Genomic DNA, 7,797 nt, shown 5'->3' on the forward strand with positions numbered 1-7,797 from the left:
TCTTTGTTTCTCCTCTTGGGTTCTTCTCTGTGTCACTTGGAAAACCATCAGTCGGTTTGGGAATTTGTTGAGCTAGATACCCTACTTGAGACTCCAGTTTCTTGATGTTTTCTCCTTGGTTTTTGATATTGGCTCGCACTTCCTCCTTAAACACCTTATTGTGTTGGATTTTTCTACATATGTCTTCAAGTAGAGTCTCAATCTTTGAAATTCTATCCTCGGATAGTGATAGTGGGTTGGGATTAGGTGGTTGTTGATAGGACCTCTGTGAGGGATGTTGGTGAGTTGCATTATTGTTGGGGTTGTGGTTGTGGTATCTTTGGTCTTGGCCTTGGTCTTGTTGATTTCCCCACACAAAGTTGGGGTGATTTCTCCATCCAGAGTTGTAAGTTTTGGAGTATGGATCATGGATTTGTCTAGGTGAGTTTCCAACATAGTTGGCTTGTTCCCAGTTACCTTCTTCTCCTATATTCACTCCTTCTTGAGCTGGTGATGAAGTGACGACTGCTGTAACTTGGTTTTCCTCCACCTTCTTGGTAAGATCTGCTAGCTGCTTGGTAATCATCTTATTTTGAGCTAGCAATGCATCCATGTGGTTCAGCTCCATTACTCCTCAAGTATTGCTTCTTTCAGAGGCATAGAAGTAGTCCTTTTCAGCTACTGTTTCAATGACATCTATGGCTTCTTCAATGGTTTTCTTCTTGTTTAGAGAGCCCCCCTGATGAATGGTCTACAGCCTTCTTTGACTCATAAGAAATACCTTCATAGAAAATGTGAAGTTGAACCCATTCATTAAACATATCTGGTGGGCATCTTCTTGTTAAGTCCTTGAACCTCTCCCATGCCTCATAGAGAGTCTCACCATCTTGTTGCCTGAAGGTTTGCACCTCAGCTCTCAGCCTGTTAATTCTTTGAGGAGGGTAGAATCTTGCCAAAAACTTGTTCACCACATTTTCCCAATTTGTCTAGCTCTCCTTTGGAAAGGATTCAAGCCACATGGATGCTTTGTTCCTGAGTGAAAAAGGGAACAAAAGTAGCCTATAGACATCCGGGTGGACTCAATTAGACTTCACAGTGTCACAAAATCTCAGGAAGGTGGTTAGATGTTGATTGGGGTCTTCTTGAGCACTTCCTTCAAATGAGCAATTGTTCTGAACAAGGGTGATTAGCTGGGGTTTTAATTCAAAGTTGTTGGCATGTATGGTGGGCTTTTTCATGCTACTTCCACAGTTTCCTGGATTTGGATTGATGTAGGAGCCAAGAACTCTCCTTTCCTGCCCAGCATGGTTTGCAGGGCCTTCTCTAGCAAGGTTGTGAGCTTCTCCTTCATGATTGTTTTCCAAATTCTCCTCCATGTTGGTTTCAAAATACTCTTCCTCTTCCTCAACACCAACAACTTCTTTCCCTCTTGCTTCCCTCCTTAGTCTCCGGTGTGTTCTTTCAGGTTCTGAATCGAAGGAAGTTGAAGCTCCCCCTCTTCTCCCTATCATACAACTAAAAAAACACACAGTAAGAGATAAAATGAAGAGGTTATTCTTGTTAGAGTGATTGTTAGTGTGAGTGGTGCCAATTATCAAACAGTTAGTGGGTTAGTGAGCAGAATTATAAATAATAATAAAGAAAGAAAGAAAACAGAGGGGGTATAGGGGATGAGGAAGAAATGAAACAAACTGAAGATAAACAACTGAATAAAGTAAACAAACAAAAGAAAAATGCTCAATCTAGTGAACTTCCATCTTAATCATTGTTGATACAAAATCAATCCCCGGCAACGGCGCCATAAATTTGATGCATGAAAACTTGTCTCTCAACAAATTTTCCTTCGGCAAGTATACCGAATTATTGTCAAGTAAAAACTCACAATAGAGTGAGGTCGAATCCCACAGGGATTGATTGCTCAAGCAACTTTAGTTGGAAGAATATGCTAGTTGAGCTAAACAGAATGTAGTTTGAGAATTGCAAAAAATTAAATCGCGGGAAAGTAAATAGCAGAAAATAAAGTGTAGAATCTTATACGGGGATTTGGGGAAATGAGCATGTAAATAAATGGCAGAAAGTAAAGAGAATGTGTAAGATCAGAAATGGGGAATTCATTGGGCTCAGGATATGTTGTATTCTCTGGATCAAATTCATTTTCATCTCTTCCTCAATCAAAGCATCTATTGATCTCCTTGGCAATCTTAAGTGATTGGGTTCCAATTCCTTGGCAACCCAATCTCTCTATGCTTGAACAGTTGCCCAATTCCTTGATTTAATGGCTCATGGGAAGAGATGAAGTATAGTCACTGATTATACCACATGTATTTCCAAATCAAAGTGTTGGGAGGATTACATGTCACTATATCCGCCAAGACCCCAATTTGGTCCAACATGAGAAAGCAATTCTAACATGATCTCCTCATCCCTTTTCCAAGGCTCAGAGGAGATCCAATTATGGAGAGTTTCTTTTCCAAGACAACTAACCAATTGAATTAAGATCGAAAGCTTTCTAGTACATCAAAAGAGAAGAAAGAAGAAGAGAATGAAAACTATAATTGATCCATCATATTACAACAGAGCTCCCTAACCCAATTAAAGGGGTTTAGTTGTTGATAGCTCTAGAAATGGAAATGGCAGAAAAGAATACATCCTTAGCTAAAAGTGCAGAAAAGTAAATATATAAAAGGTAGTTATCCAAAGTGCCAAGCTTCTCTATAGTTCAAAACTACTCCTATATATACTACTTCTCTTGATCTTCTAGTGAGTTCTTCAAGTCTTGGATGTGGGCCTTAGATCTTGAGTTGAAGCAGTTACAATCTTTAGTGGGCTCAATGACGTTAGGATTTTTGCTAGTCAAGAATTTTATAAAAATAGTGGCGTTAATTGGAGTTTTCCTTGTCGCGTGGTCGCGTCAGTCATGCGGCCGCGTCATAGGTGTTCTTCGTTAGGCGCGCGGTCGCATCAGCCATGCGGCCGTGTCGCCGCCTTTTCGCGCTTGGCATGCGGCCGCATCGTCCATGCGGTCGCGTGGATGCCAGTTTCTCCAAAACTCCGTTTTATGCTTTCCTTCCATTTTTGTATGTTTCCTTTTCCATCCTTTAAGTCATTCCTGCCTTAGAAGATCTGAAACTACTCAACACACTAATCATGGCATCGAATGGAAATAAAGGTAATTAAAATAATTAATCTTAAAATATGGGAAACATGTTTTTCACATACATCACATAATAAGGAAGGGAAAGTAAAACTATGCAATTAATATGAATAAGTGGGTGAAGGATTGAATAAATCACTCAGATTAAGCACAAAATATATCATAAAATATGGGTTTATCACTCAGCTTGCAGAAAAATATGAATTAGGCATGGGCGTTAGTGAAGTTAACGTTAAGTGACATTGTGGGTTCGAGAACATTAGTGGCAATCACCTTTTTCACTAACGTTCCAACCCCATATAACCCACGTTAACTCCAACGTTAGTGGCACTAACGTGACCACTAACGTTGCCTTATAAACCTTCGCGAGCGTTATTGGGACTCACCTTTCCCAATAACGTTGCCTTGTGCCCCTTGTCCCTACGTTAGAGTTTACGTTAATGTAACTAACGTGGCTCTTAACGTGGGTATGCCTCATCTTCGAGAGCATTAGTGACACTTACCTTTGTCACTAACGCTCCAAGTGCCCCTACTCTCCACGTTAGAGCTCGCGTTAACTAGGTTAACGTGGTAGTGAATGCCATCTCCAACGTTGGTGACAAAGGTGAGTGTCACTAATGTTGGCACATCAATGTTAGCTCCACGTTAACTTTCACATTATTGGTTTTAACGTGACCACTAACGTGGGCAATGCTAGTTTGATCCAACGTTAGTGACAAAGGTGATTGTCACTAACGTTAGCACTGTTCCCCTCTTCCACGTTAGAGTTCACGTTAACTAAGTTAACGTGACTCTTAACGTGGTTCATTGCCACATTTTGGAGCGTTAGTGGTGTTCACGTTTACCACTAACGTTGGAGTTTTCTTTGTCTCCACGTTAACTACCACGTTAATCTAGTTAACGTGGCAATTAATGTGGGCTTATGATAGCTTCGCAGGCGTTATTGGTGATCACTTTTCTCATTAACGTTGCAAGCTCTTTCCCATTACACGTTAGTGGTCACGTTAACTAGGTTAACGTGGCTACTAACGTGACTCTTCCTTGCTTCCTTTGTCTTGAAATTAAGCAAATAAAGTGCATCAAAGCTCTAGTCAAAGTTATGAGATTATGCATCATCAATTTGTCATTCAATTCTTGCAAAATCCTCATGAAATCATGTAAAATTCACAATAGTTGTTTGAATCAAGGTATGAGTGTATTTTCATCCAAAACTTGCCTTATTCTCTAAGAAAATGCATGAAACTGCCCTAAAATAGTAAAGAAAAGGTCAGTGAAACTGGCCTAAATGCCCTGGCATCAAGTAATAACCCACAGTGGGGTGGGATCGTATCCACAAAGAGTGTGATTGCAGAATTGTAAATAAGCAGGAAAGTAAATGACTCAAAAGTAAAGAGAAGCAATAAAATGCAGAAAATGGAATGACAATAATGTAAAGTGCATAAACAAAAACGACTTAATTGTAAATGGGAATGGGGCTTAACAGAATGTAAAGAAAGCTATAAAGAATGTGAAAGATAAGAATAGGGGAAATTCATTGAGATCAGGAGATGTTGTTCTCTTTGGATTAAATCCAGCTCATCTTATCTTCAATCATGCAACTCATTGACCTCTTGGAAATCATGATTGATTGAGCTCCAATTCCTTGGTGACTCATTCTCTCAAATCTTGATAATCAGCCAATTCCTTGGTCTAATTGCTCATGAAGAGAGATATGCTTGGTCCCTGATTATACCACATATCCTCATAGATCCAAATAGTGGGTGGATTATATGTCACCATATCCAATCATCAAAACCCATATTCTACTCAAGTGTGAGAAGAGATTTCAAGCATGGTTTCATGTTTCCTTTTCCATGGTTCCCATGAAACCCATTTTGCATTCAACCTCTTTCCCAAGATGATTGAACACTAACATTAAAATAAAATTCCTTCTAGCAAATCAAAGAGAAGATGAAGAGAAGAAGAAATTCACTATCATTAATCCATCAAGTACAACAGAGCTCCCTTTCTCAATGAAAGCGAATTTAGCTACTCATAGCTTAAGAGAAAAGTACAAGTCATGGAAGAGATGATGTGAAAAGTAAATCTAACTATGCTTGAACAAAACTACTAATCAACAACCCCTTCTCAGTACTTTCAAATGTCATTTATACTACTCCTAGCACTAGAATTAAGAAACTACAAAAGAGAAAAGAAAATTACAACTGGAGGGAAATAAAAACTCCAAAAACCTGACTCTCCAAGCTTGACATGTGACTGGCGCTTGAGTGGCGTGCCACGCCTAGCCACTGGTTTTGGCTTGGCGTGCCATGCCCAGCTCCCCAAGTGGCACGCTCCATGTGCTAAACTCTTTGGCGTGCCATGCCTTCGAGCCCAAGTGGCACACCCAGGGTCTTTTTAACCTTGGTTAGCCTGGCGTGCCACGCCTTCGACCCCAAGTGGCACACCTAGGCCTTTTCCTTCTTCTTCTCCTCTCTGGAAAGTTGAACTAGCGTGGCACGCCCAGGGTCTGGCGTGCCACGCACATTATGTGTGCTTGGTTCCTTCGTTGGCGTACCACACCCAAAACTCAAGTGGCACGCCCATGGCCTCCTAGTCTTGGCGTGCCACGCCTTGAAGCTCAAGTGGCACACCCATGTCTTCTTCTTAATTGATAATGCTAGTGTGCCATGTCTGAGGCTCAAGTGGCACACCCAAGTGGGAAGTGGTAGTTGGTGTGCCACGCCTTCAATACCAAGTGGCACGCCCATATGTTTGACCCACTACCTCCTTCTCTGGAAAGTTGTACTAGCGTGCCATGCCCTGGCGTTCAAGTGGCATGTCCATATTGGTGTGTCCCTTCACGCTTGGTGTGCCACGCTTGGGTCCTCAAGTGGCACGCCCAAGTGTTTAGGTCATCAATCTCTCTTCTAGAAACGTGAACTGGCGTGCCACGCCTTGATGCTCAAGTGGCACGCCCACCTTAAGGTGGTTCTTCTAGCTTGGTGTGCCACGCCTGGATCTTCAAGTGGCACGCCCAAGCGATGGGTTAGAGCTGGCGTCCCACGCCTTCGATAACAAGTGGCATGCCCAAGTGGTTGTGATGGACTTGGCGTACCACGCCCCCTTTGTAGCCTTCAACATTGCTCTCTAGAAAATGATGCTGGCGTACCACGCCCATGTAAACTTTGAGGATCCTTTCTGGAAATCATTACTGGCATGCCATGACTAGCTCCTGGCGTGCCACGCCCTCATACTTTCATGGCGTTTGTTCAAAGTGGCACGCCGGTTTCACACGCCCAACTTTATTTTGTTGTTTTCTTCCCTTTTTGTTGTTCTTTTCACCTGAAATTCCGCACAAACCCATTTCAAAAGCAATGTACCATCATATTCATTAATTAGTTTATGAATTACAATCATAAAATGAGATTATGCTCTTTTATGGTCCTTTTTAAATAAGAAAAAAGGGTAAATGATGCAAGTCATTCACAACACCAAACTTACGCTTTGCTTGTCCCAAGCAAATCAACGTATGTGAGTAATCTTTAATTGGATTGAAACTTGACCTTAAAGAGAAACATTCACTACCAAAGATAGGACTAGGTGTTAACTCATAGATGAATCTTATTGATTTGATGTTATGATGAACTCCTAGACTCTTGAATATTCTTCCAAGTGTTTGCCTTAGGCTCCCTTTCTATTGATTGTCACCTTGAAGTAGCAAGGATTGTTTCTTCTTTCTTTTTGGTTGTTCTTTCTTTTTCACTTTTATTTTCAATTAACCACGACTCTAAGTGTTTTGTCTCAAGACAACTCTTAGGGTAGGCTTTCAATTAGCACTCCTAAACCAGTTAGTTTTAGGGTACTAGGTGTTGAAACACCCCTAGGAATTTACTTGTCCAGGTCTCTCTTCTTGACACATCTTCACCACAAGCATCTACTAAGATTTCTAACTCTTTTAAGCTATTTAGTTTTTCCTTTCATCCTAGTAGTTGATGCTCAGAGCCTTGGGTCTTTATTGCTCACTACTTCTTGGTTCTATGGATATTCAAGGGACATCCTTAGCCTCTACTTGTCATACCCTCCAAGTATAGTTGCTTATCATGACTTATTTCTTTTCAAGTTCATCCAGGGTCCTATACTTAGTTCCTTATCTCTTAATTTTGAATGCTCTCACTTGGTCTTAGTCTCTTTTACTCTTGTTTTTGCATAACTTCACCATGGACTCTTATAGGAACAAACTATTCTTTTATTGATGATCATGAGACTTTAAACAACATTGCATTTTCTTTCTTGTAAGCATAAAGGACTCATAAAAGACTTCAAGACATGAGGAAATTAAACATTAAACATAAACTATCCTAACATTGCAACTATTATTAAACATAAGGAAATAAAACATAAAGAAATCAAACAGAAATTGAGAATTTAGAAATGTCAACCATGGGACTCAACAACCTTGAGCAGCTTCAGTTCATTGGCCCTTTTCCTTTGTCTTTCTTCTTGGAGGAGGAGGAGTCATCATCATCCTTCTAGGAGGATCCTTCTTGCGCCTTTGTGTCCTTGGCCTTCCAAAATCCCAGCCTTCTCATGTAGGCCTTTACACTTTCTTTATGCTGGTATGTAATTTCTTCTTACCTTGCACTGAGTTCCTCCATCTTTTGCATCTATGTTGGGTAGTTGGG

General features: G+C 40.7%; 1 non-coding gene across 1 annotated transcript; it reads left to right on the forward strand.

Moving 5' to 3' along the window:
- The first annotated feature begins 794 nt into the window (after window positions 1-794).
- Window positions 795-902, forward strand: LOC112717040 (small nucleolar RNA R71). Its single transcript, XR_003160548.1, has one exon. It is a non-coding gene; the product is annotated as a small nucleolar RNA R71 (small nucleolar RNA).
- Window positions 903-7,797: the final 6,895 nt, after the last annotated feature.

The sequence above is a fragment of the Arachis hypogaea genome, chromosome 1 (assembly GCF_003086295.3).
Source record: "Arachis hypogaea cultivar Tifrunner chromosome 1, arahy.Tifrunner.gnm2.J5K5, whole genome shotgun sequence".
Classification (NCBI taxonomy): domain Eukaryota; kingdom Viridiplantae; phylum Streptophyta; class Magnoliopsida; order Fabales; family Fabaceae; genus Arachis; species Arachis hypogaea.